The sequence below is a fragment of the Chaetomium fimeti genome (assembly GCF_033439085.1).
Source record: "Chaetomium fimeti strain CBS 168.71 chromosome Unknown B0H64scaffold_4, whole genome shotgun sequence".
NCBI classification, from domain to species: Eukaryota; Fungi; Ascomycota; class Sordariomycetes; order Sordariales; family Chaetomiaceae; genus Chaetomium; species Chaetomium fimeti.
In genome coordinates, this window is record NW_026944332.1 from 3833955 (window position 1) to 3854439 (window position 20485).

The following is a 20485-nucleotide window of genomic DNA, read 5'->3' on the forward strand; positions in this document are numbered from 1 at the left end:
AGAAGCAAGATGCAGAGTTGAGGAGCTATCTCGAAAAGAACCTCGAGATAGGACACATCAGACCATCGACATCTCCAGCGGGCTACCCAGTCCTCTTCGTTCCAAAGAAGGATGGGAAACTCAGGATGTGTGTGGACTACCGACAGTTGAACGACGAGACGGTGAAGAACCGCTACCCACTGCCACTGATCTCAAGGCTTCGAGACCAGCTGTCAGGGGCACAATACTTCACGCGTCTCGACCTTCCAACAGCGTACGCCCACATCCGCATCAAGGAAGGAGACGAATGGAAGACGGCTTTTCGGACACCCTACGGACACTACGAGTACCTCGTCATGCCGTTTGGGTTGACCAACGCACCAGCGACGTTTCAAGCCGCTATCGATCACGCAATTCGACATTGCCTCGATAAATTTGCAGTCTGTTACTTGGATGACATTCTCATCTACTCCAAGACACTCGAAGAACACAAGAAACACGTGCGGCAGGTGCTGGACGCACTGCACGAGCACAAATTGTCAGTCAACAAGGACAAGAGCGAGTTTCATGTCAAGAAGACAGTGTTTCTGGGTTACGAAATCTCCCCGGGATGGGTCAAAATCGAACCCGAGAAACTGGAAGCTGTCAAGACGTGGCCGACACCGACGAACGCCACAGAGGTCAGAGGATTTATCGGATTCGCCAACTTCGTCAGGATGTTCATCAAGAATTTTGGCGACTTCGCGAGACCTCTGCACGAACTTACCAAAAAGGATGCCACATTCCAGTGGAAGCGGGAGCACGAGCAGGCTTTCCAGCGGATCCGCGATGCGATCATCGCCGACCCGGTGCTCATGCTGCCTGATCCAAGCACACCTTTCGAAGTCGAGGCTGATGCTTCGGACTTCGCGATCGGAGGGCAACTTGGTCAGAGGGACAAGGACGGCAAGCTTCACCCAGTTGCGTTCTTCTCCAAGAAACTCGAAGGACCAAGGCTTAACTACCCGATCCATGACAAGGAGCTTCTCGCAATCATTGAAGCATTTCAGGAATGGAGGCCATACCTCAGCGGCACGACACACGAAGTCCAGGTGTACACGGACCACAAGAACTTACGATACTTCACCACCACCAAGGTGCTGAACGGACGACAGACTCGGTGGGCAGAATTTCTGTCCGAATTCAACTTCACGATCCACTACAAGAAAGGCTCAGAGAACGCACGAGCAGATGCCTTGAGTAGGAGAGCGGATCATCACGACAACACATCTGAAGTCTCACCACCATTGCTACATCAACAGACAGACGGATCGCTACGGCACGCTTCCCAACCGACTGAAGACTACGAGATCGCAGCACTTCAGCAGCAGTCGGAAGATCCCGAAGGCAGGCCTCTGCAACCGTTTGTAGAATGTTGTGCGACTTTCAGGGAACAACGACTGGAACGAGACTTCCAGGGAATCATCGCGGACGACAAGCGCGATGCATGGCAAGAAGAGCTGGAATCCAAGATCGCAGGTTTGCGACTTGAAGGGACGAGACTCTGGTACCACGACAAGGCCTACGTCAGGCTTAGTGACCAAAAGGAGCTCATTCGAAAGATCCACGAGTCAAGACTCGGAGGACACATGGGAATCAGCAAGACAATTGCAAAAGTCAAGCAGAACTACGACTTCCCAGGAATCAAGCAAGCGACGGAAGAAGTCCTGGCAGAGTGCGACCTCTGCGGACGAAGCAAACCGCCACGACACAAGCCATACGGGCTGTTGCAACCATTGCCAGTCGCGGAACGACCATGGAGTTCGGTGACGATGGACTTCATCACCAAACTACCACTGTCCAAGGACTCGGTAACGGGAGTGGAATACGACAGCATCCTCACAATGGTGGACAGACTCACCAAGTGGAGCTACTTCCTCCCTTACAAGGAAACATGGTCGGCAGAACAACTTGCAGACGTGATCTATCGCAACGTCACCTCGGTCCACGGATGGCCGGAGGAATGGATCACGGACAGAGACACGAAGTTCGCATCAAAGTTTTGGCAAGCTCTGATGACGAAGCTGGGTACGAAGAGTAAGCTCTCGACTGCTTACCACCCACAGACGGACGGACAGACGGAACGACTCAACCAGGTCGTCGAGCAATATCTACGGTTGTACGTCAACTTCCAGCAGGACGATTGGGTCGAGCTGTTGCCAGCAGCACAACTCGCCTACAACACCACCGTCACGGAGACCACGAAGGTCACGCCATTCTTCGCGAATTACGGCTACGAAGCAGATTTGCGACAGGGGCCCGATGTCTCGGTACCCCGAGCGGCAGTCAAAGCCGACAAGATGAGCTCGCTGCATGCGATGCTCAAGGAAGAACTCGAGTTCGTACGAACCAGGATGAAGAAGTTCTACGACAGAAACAGGCTCGAGGGACCTCGCCTAGAGGAGGGGGGCAAAGTTTACCTCGTTTCTCGAAATCTTCGCACGAAGCGACCAAGCAGGAAACTCGATTTTCGCAAAATCGGACCGTTCAAGATCGACAAAAGGATTTCGGAGAACAACTACGCACTCGCGTTACCCTCGACAATGCGACTACGGACCAACGTTTTCCACATCTCGCTTCTGGAACCAACGCCCGAGAACGCGCGACTCGACAAGGACGCCGAAGCAGAAGACGAAGAGGAGGAATGGGACGTTGAGGAAGTCCTAGATTCACGCATCATGAAAGGACAGTTGGAGTATTTGGTCAAATGGCTGGACTTTGGCCCAGAAGACAATTCATGGCAACCAGCTACCAACCTCAACTGCCCCGAGAAACTTCAGGAGTTCCACCAGAGGAATCCGGACCGACCAAAGGAAGCCCCACAGACAAGTCGGCCCCGGCGAGGAAGGGGTCGTCCGAAGAAAAACTAAGCACTGTCAGCAAGGAAGCAAGGAGGGGAGTAAAGAAGACAAACTTTTGAACCCAAGGAAAGTCAAAAGAAGGAACGCCGGCGACACCCGAGGAAGACGGTTGCCCGGTAGCAACCTCCCGGCGCTCCTGCTCCACGAACACCTCCCGCTCCTGCTCAAACATCGCCAGAGCCTTCTGTTTCAGGGCCAGGCGCTGAGTCCGCAGGCGGTCCGCCTTTTCCAGAGCCGTCATAAGGGCACGGCTCGCGTCAGAACGAGCACTTCGAATCTCATCCAACGCCGCGCGCTCTTTCTCGTCCAGCTCCCCGAGAGCGCGGTTAGCAGCGCGGATGGCCTCCGTCGCGGCACGCTCTTTCTCGTCCAGATTGCGTTCTTGATCCACCAGTCGGCGAACAGCAGAATCGTCGTTGCCAAAGGCGTCGCACGAATAGTTGCCGGCGCGAAGACAGCTACCACAGACGTCGGAGTTTTCGGCGGCTTTGCAGTCCGGAAGCTTTAGCGTTTTGCAACGAGTACACGTCACCATTGCGCTTCCAATCAAGTCGGCAAGGAGAGCCCCAGTGTGACGTCGTTCAGTGCTGGATTTCTGTTTCCGCTTTTGTTTCCGTTTCCTTATACCGTCAGTCATGGTGGAAGAATGAGTGGGGAGAACAAGGGAACCTACTAACCCAATGGGATTGGGGACTATTGGCACTATTTCAGGAAGTTGGCTGGGAAGTGCGGCCGACGGGACGTCGACCCTGGAGGAGGGGCATCGTGTCACGAGTATGCCGACCTCGGGGCGCGGGACGCCCCGAGCTGGTTACGGTAGACGGACCAATTAAAGAAGAAAGGGGGTGATCAGTGAGCTCAGTCGCCAAGCACTTGCCAAGTGTACTGAGCACACTGAGCACTTGGACCGCGCCACCAATCAGGACACGAGGAAGGTACTCAGGGAGCTCAGTCCGCTCAGTAGGCTCAGTGTCCGGAGAGCACACTGAGCACACTGAGCACACTGAGCACCCAAGAATTAGATAGGTATATAGTCACTCGTTCTGGAGAGCTCTGGGAGTTCTCCAGTTAGCAATCACAACTACAGTTCGCTACAAGCTCGAGAGCCTACTGTTGAGACAAGTCTTTGTTGTGCACCCTTTGGCTGCACCGAACCTAAGCACCCTTGAGAGAATACCTTCGACCGATACTGAACCCTAACAGGACGGGTCCAGAGACAGGTTCGTCACATAAGTTCATTCTATACCTACTATAGAAACTGATATAGGTAGTATAGAAAGATAAATATATAAATACTTTATTTAGCGGCTTTACTATAGAGGGTAACTCCTCTAATAAGGAATTTAACCTATTCTTTAAAAGGTATTAATATTATATATTATATATTAATAAGCTTCTAAATAGAAAGCCTACTATATATACTATTAATATCTATAGATCCTATAAGGAGTATTATTCTATTTATTTAGCCTATATCTAGGATATATAGCTATAGGTAAATAATCCCTGTTTATATACTAACTTTAAGAAGATCGAGAGGTTATATCTAAATAGTACTACCCTATTTAAGCCTAGCTATACCTATACTCCTAATAAACCTTTTAAATACCCTATCCTAATAGATATATTCACTAACGTGGTGGATACCCTCCTCGGCCGGGTAGAGTCCTCGGACGCCACAAATTTCCCACTTGATCACCAAATTTGATGATCACAACAATCTTACCAAGAGCAAGAGAACTTGTCAACTCTCTCCCAAACAACAATTTTTCGACTCTCCTCGACACCACAACTACGAATACCGATAAGACGAACGACCCCGAGCCGAAACCGCCACGCTACGACCGATTTTCGATTCCAACCCGCGAACCCACTATATTTTAGGGGAGATAGGCGCTATAATATAGGGGCTTAGGTGGAGGTACTCTCTGGTAGGCGATGCAGGCGTCCGGTAGGGTTACAGAAGTCTACATTAGATTATCTGTAATGTGGCCGTTCGAATGCTATTTATTTTAGACCTTTTGGGCTTAAATTGATAGTATTTTGATGTTGCTGTTTACGGTGTATTTACGTGCGAATTGTTGCTTGCGAACACCCTACCCGTCCGAGGAGGGTATCCACCACGTTATTCCAATATAGAACTTCTGCTACCTTCTCAAACTTATTTGTGACGAGAAGCAGATATTCCATGGGGTCAGGCCACCAGTCAATACAACTATAATATCGAAACTGAGACAAAGAGAAAAAGAGAGGTGGTGGGATCGCTAGCGATCGTTTCGTGGGGAAGTAGGGCGAGGCGCTATGCGCGCTAACCCCGATTGAGCCACAGTGCCATCACAGGCAACCACCTCTCGTGACAACCCCCCCCCTCCACGAAAAAGCTCGTCCGCGAGCTTTTGCTCGGAAAAGGTCCATCACTTTTTCTTCCTGTTGGATCGCCTCAACGGCGCGCCCACCATGACTGGTTCGTTGTCATCCTCATGATCCGCCGCGAACTCGTCGCGTTCGGCCATTTCCAACCATATTTGCAATCGTGTGGGCGGGCCAGACTTGTCGGGGTTCGCGTCATGGAACTGTTTCAACGCTTCCGGCGAGTTCTTGAAGTCGGCCGCGGGATACCATTCGGGGTCGGCTGCCCAGCCCTTCCAACGGACTTGGTACTGCAATTTTCCATAGTAAACACGGCTCGCCAAGAGTTGTTCGACCTCCCATTCCATGTCTTGATTCGGACCAACCTCTTCGGCATCCGGGGACTCGGGTGCTTGGCCAGGAAGAGGGTTGTTTAGGTGTAATCGTAGTCGGTCGGGAGGGAACGTGTCGGTTCCCTTCCACGAAGCTGGGACTTCCAAACGGTACGCGTGGCCAACCTTCTCGATGATGCGGAAGTGCTGCCGCGTAACGGGGAAATCGAGCTTATCGCTGGGTCTGCTCGTCATTTCGGTGCGCTTGATGATCACGACGTGGTCGTCGACGTCGAAATCTGGTACGCGGCGATGTCGATTCGCCTGCTCTGCTTGCTTCTCCTGCGCTTTAAGGATGTTGGACCGCGCGAAGTCCCCAAATTCCTGGATCTGGCGCGCCCTCCGCTGGGCCTCTTCGCGATTGAGACGCTCTTCGTGCGGCAGATCTGTCAGTCCGGTTCGTGATTCCCAGTCGAATGGTAAGGGCATCGCGAACCCAAACATCACTTCGTGGGGCGACAATCCGGTGCTGTCGTGCGGGAGGCTCGACTGTACCGCGTCAAGAGCTGGGATTGCCCGGGACCAGTTGTCTTGGTAATGGCTTACAAACGGTCGTAACCGTTGGTTAATATACTGGTTAAGGTTCTCGACTTGGCCCGCGGTCTGCGAATGACCGGGTGTGGCCAGTTTCCAATTGATCCCCAGAATCTTTGACAGTTCGTTGGTAAAGTCGGCTCGAAACTGCGGCCCCTGGTCACTGATGACCTCCATCGGGAGACCGTAGACTCGATACGGGCCTTCATAGTACATCTTCGCCGCATCGCGAGCCGTGGCTCCCTTCGTGCAGGGAATAGTCCATGAAGCTTTCGTGAGGCGGTCAATCATGACCAGAGCGTTGTCAAATCCGTACTTGTCTTTCGGAAGTTCGTTGAAATCCATCACAACGCTCTGCCATGCTCGCTGCGAGGGGGGGATTGGGTGTAGCAATCCGGGGGTCTTGTCTCTCGGGTGCTTCGCGGCGCGGCACACACAGTTAGCGATATACTGATCGATATCGCTGCCCATTCGGGGCCACCAGTACCGGGTGTTGATCAACTTGCGCGTCTTGTTTATGCCCGGGTGGGCGGTCGTCAAGCGCGAGTGTGCCTCAGTAATGATGCGGGTCCGCAGATGGTTGACGGCTGGGACCACCAATCTACCGCTCATCAACAGCAAGCGGCCATCCAGGAGCGAGTATTCGGAATCCTGCTCGCTGCGGGCCTTCTCACGGTATGGCTCCAACTCCAGGGCAGATTGGTTGTAACGGAGGAGCTCGTCGATGAGCTCGAAACCCGAGTCTGCGGGCGCCTCTATCTCCTCGTCAAGCGCCATCAACTCAACTTCAAGATCATCAGTGCGGGTTGCTGCGCCATCCTCCAGCACGGGGGTGAAGATTTGCAAGGTGCGATAGGCTTCCCTCTTCGCCTTCTGCGTCACTGTATCCTCGCTCTTGCGGGAGAGAGCGTCTGCCGCAGCATTCTCTTTGCCCGGCCGGTACGTGATTTGGAAATGGTACTGCGCGAGCAGCTCAGCCCATCCGGCTTGTCTAGCGTTGAGCAGGCGCTTCGTGCCAAAATACTTCAACGCTTCGTGGTCCGTGATGATCAGGAACGGGTCGTCCCCTTGGAGGCCAACAAGCTCGGCTCGCCAGCACTGCAGCGCGCGGATCACCGCCAGGAGTTCCTTGTCATGGATATGGTAGTTGTGTTCCGCGCCGTGCATTGTCTCTGAGAAAAAGGCGATAGGATGCCATTCGCCGTCCGGCTGTTGCTGGGTAAGTACGCCTGCTACCACTCCCTGTGACGCGTCGGTTTCGACGCGGGTTGGCTTGTCGTGAGAGAAATGGGCTAAAACAGGCGCGTTAAGTAGCCGGTCTTTCAGCTCCTCGAAGGCACACTGGCAATCCGCATTCCAGTCAAATGGTACGTCTTTCCTTGTGAGGTTGTTTAGTGGGCGCGCTGTTCGACCGTATTCGCGAACGAAGCGTCGATAGAAGTTGCAGAAGCCAAGGAACGATTGGACTCCCTTGACAGTAGTCGGCTGTTCCCAATCCCGAACAGTTTCAATCTTCTTTGGGTCGACAGCGATGCCGTCGGTTCCAATAATGAATCCCAAGAACTTGGTGCTGGTGACGTGGAATTCGCATTTATCGATGTCGGCCTGTAAGCCCGCCTCGCGGAGGCGCTCCAGAACCTTCCCGACGTGCTCCTTGTGCTCCCGGAGGTTGTTCGAAAAGATCAGGATGTCATCGATGTATGCGCTACAGAAATCGTCCAAATAACCCATCAAAGTGTTGTTGATGAACCGTTGAAAGGTCGCTGGGCCGTTGGTCAAGCCGAACGGCATCACTTTGTACTTGTACGCGCCGTATCTCGTGCGGAACGTTGTGAGTTCTTCGTGTTCCGGGTTGATCCGGATGCGGTGGAAGGCTTGGCGAATATCGATCTTAGAAAAGATTTTGGCTTGGGAGACCCGCGCCAGAGTCTCGTCGATCAGCGGTAATGGGTACCGGTCCTTCCTTGTGATCGCGTTGAGCTTTCGGTAGTCGACGCAGAAGCGTAGTCCACCGTTAGCCTTGATCGCGAACAGGATGGGCGCGGCCCACGGGGAATCGCTTGGTTCAATGAAGCCTTTCCGCAGGTTCTCGGTGATATATTTCCGAGCGGCTTCCAATTCCTCCAAAGAGAGCTTGTACAGCGGCGAATATCCCAGATCCTCCGGCCTGCCAGTGACATCGATCTTATGGTCGACTTGCGGGCGGTATGGGGGCATATCGTCGGATTCCGCCTTGCTGAACACGTCGAGGAAGTCATGGTACTCGCTCGGGATCGCGTTGACTGCTTTCTGACGCAGGTCGTGATCATCTCGGGGCATCGACTCTGCGAGCTTGTCCTCAATCATCCTGTCGATCTCGTGAAGAGTGACGCAGCCGGTGGGCAGGTTGCGCGCAATCTGCCTGAATGCAATGGCACCGATAACGGCCATATCGGGTGGGCGATCCTTGTACCAGCCGATGCTATCCCTACGTAGAGTGTACGGTCCGTATTTATCTGTGCCACGCTTGTAGTCGATCGCGGGTTCCTTTCGCCGAACGCGTGGTTTAGGAGGCTGCTCCTTTGGCGGGGGAGGAAGGCCTTGCAGCGCGCGCTGCATCTTCTGCTGTTCAGGGGGATCGAACCGAACGGTCTTGGGTATCGGGTCGGATCGCGATAGGAGGTGGGTAATCGGGGACGCAGATGACGTCGGCGGCCGCGGAACAGGCTGGCGGCTCGCCTGCGCTTCCAGCTGTGCGATTCGCTGCGCGACAGCTCGCCCATCGCGCCTTCGTTGGTCTTCCTTTTCCATCAATGCTTCGCGGCGCTGAATGTCTTCCATTATAGCAGGATCGGGGCGTCCGGTCGGGGGTGCGCCGAGCTCGATATCAGCCTTCTTCCACCATCCTGGATCAGGGAGCCATTCAGTAGGGAAGATCAGTCTCCGGCGTCGGCTGTCGGTAAGGATGTCGTGATAGTCAAGCCACTTGTCACCAACGATCACATCGTGCTTGGAATCAATTACCAGCAGCGGTTCGTCGCGGAGAGTGCGGTTCTGGATGGTAAAATGCCCGACGAGCACCACGTCGACCAATTGGCACGCGCCTTTGTTGTCAAACCCGCCCACGGGTCGGGGCGTGAAGTCGGTTCGAGTCTTCAATTTCAACTGCTTCAACAGTCGTTCTGCATAGGCAACACTCACAAAGAGGTAGCCATTGGCTCCCGTATCAACCAAAACGTCGGTGGTGGTTAACGAAACTCCATTATTCGCTATGGAACAAGAGGTGAGAAAGGGTCTTCCTCCCAGCAACTTGCTAACGAAATCCGGTCGAGCTTCTGTCACACCGACTGTTGATACCAACCCTGAGAGGGAGTCGAGACTACCCAGGGTATCTAGTTTTCCGAGTCGGAGGCGCTGTCAGGCAGCTCAACCACCTTCGCAAGCTTCTTCTTGTTGGAGGCGGGTGCTCGGGGAGTGGCAGGCTCCTCAGCAGGCTCCTTCGCCGCCCAACGGCTTTGCAGGTTCGCAATGCGGGACTCGCGCTGCGCTTTCCAGTCTCCAGCTGCGGCTCCGCCGCCTGTCTTCTGCGGGCATTCCCGGGACGTATGTCCCTTCTCGCGGCAGACGAAGCAGCGGCCTTCATCATAGAGCTTGCGCACCTCCTCGGGTGAGAGCTGGGGAGCCGGGCTCTTGGCTTTGGGAGCTGCAGGTCTGGGATCCGAGATCTTCGGGGTCTTCGCGGCGCGTGGCGCGCCATCGCGGCGCGGGGCATGGCCATTGCCTGTCTGGCGGTAGGAATGCGAGATCTCTGCGCCAAGTCGGACATACTGATCGAACGTAACAGCGGGATCGAGGTACGACGGTGCCAACGCTCTCTGGAGGGTGCCGGGAAGTCGGCGCTTGAACTCAGCCTTCCACTCAACCTTGCTCTTGCCACATTCACCAGCAAGTCGTACAAAGTCGTTTTTAAAAGCAGTGAAGCTGTCACCCGGCTTCATCTCTAGCTCGATGAAGTCTGTCAGGGACTTCTCGGATTGGAGCGGGTCGTTGTATTCCGACCAGAGGTGAGCCATCAGCTTCTCGGACGTGTTGATTACGTCAGGGTGGGTTTCGCGGAGATAGGGAGCGAGCTCGCGAGCTGCCTTCCCACCTACCCTCCCCTCGATGTACCCTTGTCTAGCAGCATCGTTCGAGAAGTGGTCGCCATTGGCGGCGAGCTTATTCTGGAGGTTGCGGTACCAGGTCTCAAAGGTCGTAGTATCTTTAGCCCCGTCGTTGAGGAAGATAGGCGGGTCGGGTTGCTTTGCGCTGCGCCCCTTGCTCCCGCCAGATGCGGTTTCAGTGCTGCGAATAGAATGGTGGGTAGCGACCGTTCCCTCGCGCGCTTGCATCATGAGATCGGCGATGATCTGGTTAAGGCCCACGACCTCTTCGGTTCGGCTGTTCAAGTCTGCGTCATGGGTCGTCTTCAGATTGTCGGCGATGATCGGGACCCAATCGTGGATGTACTTCAAGTTACGGTCCAGGTCTTTGGCGATAGTATGGAGCTCTTCGACTTGCTCCGCGTATGCTGCGGTCAACAGTCCGCGCATCTTGACTTCCTTGAATACTTCGTCGGGGAAACGGGCAGCGAGATCCGCGAATTCGGTGGCATTGACTGTGCCATTGATCACGCCCGCGAACATGGCATCCGGTTTCTTGGGGTCGTCGTCGACCATCCGGGTAAACGGCATCGCAGGAGCCTTGTCCTTGTACTTGCCAGCGAAGTGGTCGGCAAATGCAACAAGCTTCGCACGCAGGTCTTCCACAAGGCTCTCGCGCGTCTCAGTGTAACGCACGTCTGGGAGTTGTGTAGTGACATCGCGGGTGAACTTCTCAATCGTAGCCGGCTCGGCGTCTTCGTCATCTTCGGCCACGAGGGGCTCTGCCTGGTTCAGCGGCACGTCGTGGATTGCCGACGAGCGGCGGCGCAACGGGGTATCTTTCTTGAGATCGTGACGATTGATCTCTTCGATCACGAACCGTACTTCCTTCCGGGCGCGATCGTCAGCGGCTGACTCGCGTGCCATCTTGGCGGTCTTCGGTATCCAACCCGGTTGGTTCGGCTAAACGCAGGTGGATGGATTTGGTTTGTCGGGTCGATTGAAACAACGCTTTCAATCTTTGATCTTCGGTTCTTCGGTGGGATATTAATTATACCTTCCCAGGTAAGAGAGATTGGTCTCAGTTTGTGACGAGAAGCAGATATTCCATGGGGTCAGGCCACCAGTCAATACAACTATAATATCGAAACTGAGACAAAGAGAAAAAGAGAGGTGGTGGGATCGCTAGCGATCGTTTCGTGGGGAAGTAGGGCGAGGCGCTATGCGCGCTAACCCCGATTGAGCCACAGTGCCATCACAGGCAACCACCTCTCGTGACATTATTTAGGAGAATTATATATCCGGTTATACCGTCTTTTCACCTATATCTATATAGTAGTTTACTACCTCCCCTATACTACTATTTACTTCTATATATATTAGATATAGTACTATGATCCCTACCTCTCTCTCCTACTATATTAGCTTTACTTCTATACTAGATACTAATACTACTATAGTTGGTACTATAGGAAGTATACTCTCCTATTATTTAGTTATAGCTAATAACTATACTAGCTCCTTTATATATAAGGTTAGCTGCTAGAACAATAATATAACGATATTAGCTAATACTAATATAGCTTTTATTAATTATTTCCTTAGCTGCCTCTAGACTCCCTCCCCTACTATATACTATATCTATACTATACCTACTTCGGATATATATAGCCCCTATTCCGCTCTATATACTCCCTACTAGGAGTACCGTTCTATATTTCCTACTAAATATACCTCCTAATATATTTATAACTGCTATAAATAGTCCTCCTCTATTATAGAGGTTTTCTCTCCGGTCTTAGTATATATTATACCTACCCTATAGCCCCTCAGTTCCTCTCTACTATATACTATACGTGCCCTACTACCTATCAATCCCTCTCTACTATATTAGGAGGCTATCTAGGTTAACTCTACTAACGATAAAGAGGAGTCTAAGGAGAAAGGTAGTTATAAATCCGCTACTACTAAGTAAGCTTACTAGCTTCTAACCGCCTCTACTATAGGCCCGGTCTACCTTTACTATAGGTTTCTATATACTGTTTTTATTATATATTATAGTTTAGTTAAATAAAATCTGTTTCTTCTATCTCTTTTAATTTATAACTGGTCTATTATTTATATATATGTCACGGATTGAGACCAACTAAGGGCGCGGGCCGCCCCATGACCCATCCTTAAGGAACCAATGAGAGTAGGGCTCCCCGTGGCTCCGTGGGAGCCACAGAGAGCCAGGACGGGACGGACTAAAGGGGCCAATAGGAATGTGCTCCCTAGGGCCCACAAGGAGCCCGGCTCTGTGAGGCTCTGTGAGAGCCTCAGAGAGCCACTTACACTTAGATAGTATATAGTCACTCATTCTGGAGAGCTCTGGGAGTTCTCCAGTTAGCAATCACAACTACAGTTCGCTACAAGCTCGAGAGCCTACTGTTGAGACAAGTCTTTGTTGTGCACCCTTTGGCTGCACCGAACCTACGCACCCTTGAGAGAATACCTTCGACCGATACTGAACCCTAACAGGACGGGTCCAGAGACAGGTTCGTCACAATATATATCTCTCTATTCTACTTTAAAAGTATCTAATACTATATATAGAGTCCTCTATATTTTCTAGTAGCTCCTATATAGGGGAGTTATATTCTATCTATTTAACTAGTATATTATATCTATTTCCCTGTTCTCTAATACTCTATATAGTTAAGATCGCTTTTATATAGTATTTCTATTATAGAATACCCTCTTCTATTAATATCTAAGTTAGGCCTAGCCGAAAATCGGTTATATATTAGGAAGGGAGAGGGTTAGATACTATCTACTCTATTAGATCTATATAGAGGTTAGGGTAGATACTTTAGGGAATATCTAGAGTAACGGTTAAAGGGGTTAGAACAGTAATAATATAGTATTTAGCTTAGGCCTAGTTAAGCTTCCAGTTTAGATAATTTATTTTAATATTATAGAGTAATAACTATACTTTATCCCCTATTTAAAAGTATTCTATAGGATATTATAAACGGTTTACCCCCTTCTATTACTATTACTAGATATATATAATGGCAGTTTATATCTATTCTACCCTCTTCTTAAAGTAATATAGGAATATATAGGCCTGCTTCTAGAGGGAGGATATAGATATAATAGGTCTACTCTAGAGTTAAACCAGATATATATTATATCTATAGAAGAGATAATTTATATTTATACCTATTACTATTAAGTTTTGATTATTAAGTACTAGCTAATAGGTTAGAAAATGTTTAGGCTAGTTATACTATCTAAAGGAGATAACTATATAGAGGATAGCTTATACGTCTTAGTTTACCTGTTCTATCCCTCTATTGGTCTATAGATAGTAGGATATTAAGAGTAGCTATTTAATACTAATCTTCTTATATAAGGTTATTTAAAATCTATTTAGCTAATCTAAACCTTAATTAATAATAATATAAGAGGGGAATCTATATAACCTCTACTATATATCCTAGAACCACTTTATATATATCTTAGACCCTATAGAATATATTACCTCTAGCTAAATAAATTTAGATAAATAGTCTATAATAACTATTAGGTAATAGGGCAAGGACATATTTTATATAGGGAGGTTAACTATAAAGTTAATAGAGATCTATTACTAGAACTGATCGGCTATTAGGAAGGGTTAAAGTAGCCTTTAATAGAACTATCTCAACTTCTTTACTCTATAATATATATAATAGTTATATATAAACCTCTTTATATTAGGTAATGTTAGATCCTAGTAAAGGTTTCGTTAGAGTAGCTTAAATAATATATTTCTTCTAGAGTATCTAGATATAGGAGAGTTATAGGTCTATTAAAGGACCTTTATTATAAAGGGCTCCTATTATAAGAGCTAGAAGCAGCCTTTAAATTATAAAGCTCTTTAAACATTTAGCAAGTAGTCTACAATCTATATTTATATAGTATTTACTTTCTTTAAAAACTTCCGGATACCATTATATATAGCCTAGAGGCAGTATATATAGTATTTATCCTTTTTAATATCTTTATCCTAGAGAGCTATATATTAGGTATCTATAAAGAATATCTTTCTAGTAGATAGAGTTAGTAATTCTCTATCTTCTATCTCTAATATAAGGATCTAGATTATAGGGAGAAGTTAGGCTATCTATAGCTTACCTAGTACTTAGTTCTATTCTCGGTATAATAGAGTATCTAGCCTTTATATTTAGAACCTGGATTAGTAATATAGCTTAAAGTTATAGAGAGTAAGGTTTTCTACCTATCTCGCTTACCGTTTACTAATAGGATAAGGTTAGAAGAAATATTTAAGGTTTTTATAGTTTATAAGAATAAGAAAAGGGGTATTAACGTTATAGAGTTTAGCTATCTAGGCCCTAAGATAGGAGATAATAGTAAATAGCTCCTTATTATATATTATATAGTTCTATTCTATTAGGGAGAGCTTTCTAAAGTAGTAGATAATAGGGTAAAAAATACTATCTTCTTCCTTCTAGAATAAATATCTATTTAGAGTAATATCTAAATAGTTAGCTTTAAGGACTATCTCCTAATCGGGATCCTACTATATAAGTACCGGCTCTGAAATAAATATATAGTAAAAGGTATTTAAAGCCGTTTACTCTTCTTTTTCCTAGCAGAATGGGATATTCTTATCTATTAACCTTATTAGAGGTACTGCCCTTTTAGAGAAGCTAGGGATAAAGTCTTAGTAGAAGTTAGTAAACCTTAAAAAGCTTTAAACCCTTTAAACCTTTTTAGGCGGTTCCTACTTATAGATAGTAGCTAATTTCTCAGGATTAGGGTAGATTTATATCTCGACTTTAACGATATATCTAAGGTATTTAAGCTCCTTTATAGTAAATATATATTTTTTTAGATTGAGGTTTAGACTAGCTATTTAGAACCTTTTAAATATCTCTTATATTTACTCTATATACTATTTTTAAAAGTCCTTTAAGTAGATAAGTATATTATCGAGGTAAGCTATTATAAAGTTCTTTAACATTATATTAAAAGTATTATTAATATAGTACTAAAATATAATAAAGGTATCTACTAGCCTAAAGGAATAGATAAGCTATTTAAAAAGGTTAAAATAGATATAGAATATAATAAGATATTTATCTCCCTCTATAATCCTGATCCGGTAGAAGGCTAACCGGATATTAAGCTTTATAAACTACTTTATCTCTATAAGCGAGTAGAGGGTCTCTTTAATTAAGGGGAAAGGGTAACGATCCTACTATATAATCTTATTAAAGGTCTAGTAGTTAATATAGAATCTCTATCCTCTATCTGCCTTCTTTGTAAGAAGAACTAGGGCTATAGCCGATAATAAGCTTACCTATACCTAGCCTTTATCTATTAGGTTAACGATCTACTTCTATACTTTAAGGAGGTAGTTATAGGGTATATTGTAGAGGGGCCTCTATAGAAGCTTTAGGCTATTCCTATCTATATTATTTTCTAGTTTAATATAATAGTTAGCCTTACCTCGATATAGAGGTAGCCTACTAGCTTTCTCTTTATTAAAGAGGTTAGTAAAGTTCTATAGTTCTATAGGAAGTATCTATACTATATCCATTCTAGGAGCGGGGTATAGATAGGTCTCCTCTAATATAGCTGTTATTTCTCTAATACTTATTATAAAGAATATCTTAAAGTTAGTTTTAGATATTCGTTACCTCTATATATACTATACTATAGTAGTAAATACTATACCTATAATCTAGGAGATTCCTATTTCTTTAGAATATATAGTATAACTCTATACTAAGAGTTCCGGCTATATACTAACCTCTAGTAGGCTAGTATCTATATCTAATATAATTTTCCAGTATCTTATCTATAGAAGATCTAAAATAATATTTTAAATAAAATTAGAAATAATATAAAATACTATCTAGTTTATTTACCTATTAATATCTATTATTATATAGAATATCTATATAATCCTTCTTCCTTTCTATAATCTAACTATAGTTTCTAATATTCTAGAAGTTAGTAAATTAATCTACTCGATTCCTAGCTTCTAATATAATCTTTCGTTTATTATACTATAGTTAGAGTAACCACTATCTATTTATATATTTATAAAGCTAGATAAATTTAGAAGGATAGGAATAAAAAAAGGAGGTTTATCTATTCTCTCTCTAATCTCTTCTAACTTATTCTTAAAGTAGAAGGGTAGTAGAGACCCCTTTACAAAACTCTATATAGAGGCTATTTATTTCCCTAGTTATTCTCTTTACTATCGGAAGTTTTATCCTCTCTATCCTAATTATCTATATCTAGGAGGTTAATATTAACTTTCTATCCTTCTTTCCAGTTCGGATTTATAGTAGGAGCGAATCGATACTCTACTATAAAATAGCCTTTATTACTATAACGGATATATATTCTAGCAGCCTATCTAATATTCCGAACTTTCTAAAAGATCTATTTTATATATAAACTATTAGTATTCTATAGGTTTAACTTATTATAGCTCTTCCCTTCCTTATACCGGCTATTATCTAGGTAATCCTAATATATATATATAACATTAATACCGGTTATCGGAGAATCGCTATTAGTATTATATAGTAGAGGTATTATATTATCCTTCTAATAGCCTTATCTATAAAGCTATCTAATATCTAGGTTTAGTACTTTAAGATCGGTTATAATCTTATAATAGCTAGCTATAGCCTAGTTAAAGTTAACCTATAAAATACCTTATCCTATAGTAGCTTATCTAATTATTGTTAAAAGTATATAGTTAAGTTTAAAAAGTTATATTATCTTAGACTACTTTAATCTACCTACTTTAGCTAAAAGAGCCTTAAATTATATAAAGAATATAGGAAAGGACTTTTTATCTCTTTACTTGGTATAGTTAAGTTCTCCTAAAGCTAAGATCTTCTTATAGAGGTTGGGATAGGCCTTTTTAAAATAGGTAAGGAACTCTTTAAAGAGGTATTATCTATTCGGGCTAACTCTTTTATAAAGAGCTATAACCTTCTTCTAAACTATATTTAAAAGATTTCCTTAAAGGAAGATCTACTAGTTATAGTTATTACCGATAAAATCCCTATTATTAATAAGGATATATTATATTATATCCCTCTAGAATCCCTATTATTAATAACAATATATTATATTATATCCCTCTAGAATAGGAAGAGCTCCTTCTTACCCTCGAATAGGGTAAGCTTAAACAGTTTATACTTTAGATAGCTAGCTATAGCTTAGAGGTAGATGATTTCCTTACCCTACTATATAAGGCTCTATTACAGCTATAAATATATTAGTAAACCTATTTATTAGTGGTAGGAGCACTCCCCAGCAGTTAGGTTATATTGTTTTCTATTATATAGTTGGTCTGGCAGCTTGTTGGATCCTATTAGAAGCTTTCAGAAATATAAGGTACTGGCCCTATAGCAACTCTACATAGGTATATAATGTTCTATCTAAAAGCTTAAGGAGGGAAAAGCTATTTTATATAGCCCTATGTGGGAATTCCTTCTTATATAACCTACCGGTATGTAACCTGGGTAGACCCGGTACAGTTCTGCTCCGGAGCTGCACCGGATGCGGAACGGTTAGGGCAAAGCTCCTAAGTTCCCACTAGCCAGGTACAGCCTAGCCCTTAACAATGCTCTCCCTTTAATGAACTAAATAATAGAGTCTAGATTATATAGTATATATAGTAAGGGAATTTGACACCCTTATATTAGTAGGTAGAAGAGTATAAATAAATCTTATTATATTTATATTTATAAAGTAACTTATATTTCTATAGTAGATTAATAAGTAACTATATATTGTTAAATTGATATTTAATATATAATAGATATAATAGAAAGTATAAATATTTAATATAGATATAGTAGGGAAGGCTATCTAAATGATATTTAATATTGTAAATATAGAGGTAGAAACATATATAAGTTTTAAATATCTATAGTTTAACAACTATAGTATAGATATTAATTAGAACGGAGATAGCTATTTATAATGATAGGAATATTAGGAATATCTAACTAACTTAATAAAGAAATATATATAATAAGAGCTATAGAAGTATAGTAGGTGAGAACAAACTCTCTCTATAGACCTACTATAGGAAATCGCTAATATAGAGTAGTATAGTCTAAAGTCTAGGAGAAGTAGCATATAAAGAAGGATATAAATATAGAAAGGATAAACTATCGCTATTATCTCTACTAATAAGTATAGAATACTTAAATAAATATTAGGTTAATTACCTCTAAATAGTAAATATTAAGCTAACAGCTAAAGATAGTAGGCACTTTAATATAGCAAATATCGAGCCTAGGAATAATAAGTTTATATACTATAAAGATATAGCAAAGAGTATAAATATAGAGAAGGTCCTATATAGCTATAAAGAATATCTAGTATATGTAGTAAAACATCTTCTAGAGCTACTAGATTATAGATATAGAGGATTTTAAATTTATATTTAAGGAAGGAGCTGAGTTAAAGTCTTGTAAGGTATATAATACTAATAATAAGTAGGATATAAATTTAAGAAGCTATCTTAAAAAGAAGCTATGTATTAGACTATTAATAGTTAAATATTAAGATAGTAAGTAACTAAAGTATTAATTATATAATTGGATACTGCCTTAATAGGTTTATAGTCTATTATTTAGATAGTATTCTTATATACTCTAAACTACTTAAAGAATATAAGAAATATATATAGTATATAGTAGATACATTATATCAGTATAAGCTATTTATTAACAAAGATAAATCTAGTTTTATATTAAAAAGATAGTATTTCTAAGTTAGAGGATCTTCCTAGAATAAGGTAAGATTAACCCTAAGAAGCTAGAAGCTATTGGAATATAGCTAATACTAGTATATACTATAGAGATTAGAGTATTTAGTGGATTTACTAACTTTATCAATATATCAATTAATACACTTAGCGATATTACAAGACCCATATATAAACTTATAAAGAAAGATACTATATCTTAGTATAAGTAGGACTATAAGCAGGCTTTCCAATAGATCTATAATATAATCATTACTAATCTAGTATCTATATTACCTAACCCTAGTAGTATGCCTTTGAAAGTTAAGGTTAATACTTTATTTAGACTTTACAATTCGAGGATAACTTAGTTAGATAGATAAGCATAGTAAACTTTATCTGGTTATATTATTATCTAGGAATTATAATAGATTTAGGCTTAACTACCTAATGTATTGTATAGAGCTTGTTATGATTATTAAAGTATTCTAGAAGTAGAAACTATAGCTTAGTAATATAATATAAAACATTTATATATATATAGACTATATAATAAAAACTTATAATACTTTACTACTATAAACATACTAAGTGGATACCAGTAAGGACTAGGAAGATTAGATTCTAGAGATAAGATAGATAAGCTTCTCGTTAGTAGCTACGAGCCTTTTATTAGTGGCCTTAGCTGTATTAAGCTCTAGTATTAGAGAATCGAAGGTTGTACTAAACTTGTTAAGTTGGTTAAGGATAGGCTATAGATTGACTATAGTGGTATTACTAAAGGGAGTAGGTAAGGGAGTAGTAGAAGTAATAGGACTAGTAATAGTATTTACCTTACCTAGAGGGTACTACTATAGGTAGTCCTGTATAGAGGTACTGAGAATTATAGGGAAGGTAATATTAAGACTAAAGGATTAGAGGTATATAGTACTTATAGTAAGTAAATCCTTATTATATATAATATAGTAATACTAGATGGTATAGGCCTGTAAGACTATAGAGTAGTAGATATAAAAATATTCTATAAAGGGGTTATAGAGGTTCTTCTTTAATAGAGTACTGTAAGTCTCTTTCCGGGCTTTGATACCGTCGATAAGAGTTAGAAAGATAAAGGACTTATATATTTATAGAGAGAATATAGCGAGGGTGCTAGAGAGGTATACTTCTATCTTCCAGCCCTTATAGTATAAGCTATAGGAGTAAATAGAGGAGATCTAATTATCTATAGTAGGTTAGTAGCGATACTATAATAGGTCTATAAAGGGAGATTAAGGCTTGTACTTAACTATATATATATATATGGAATAGGTACTTTAATAGTATATTTAATATTCTTTATATTATTAGAGGAGAGGTACTATTTAGATAAACTAATATTATAATATAGGTAGGTTATATTATAGAAGATATTAGAAATAGTTAGTAATAGTATTA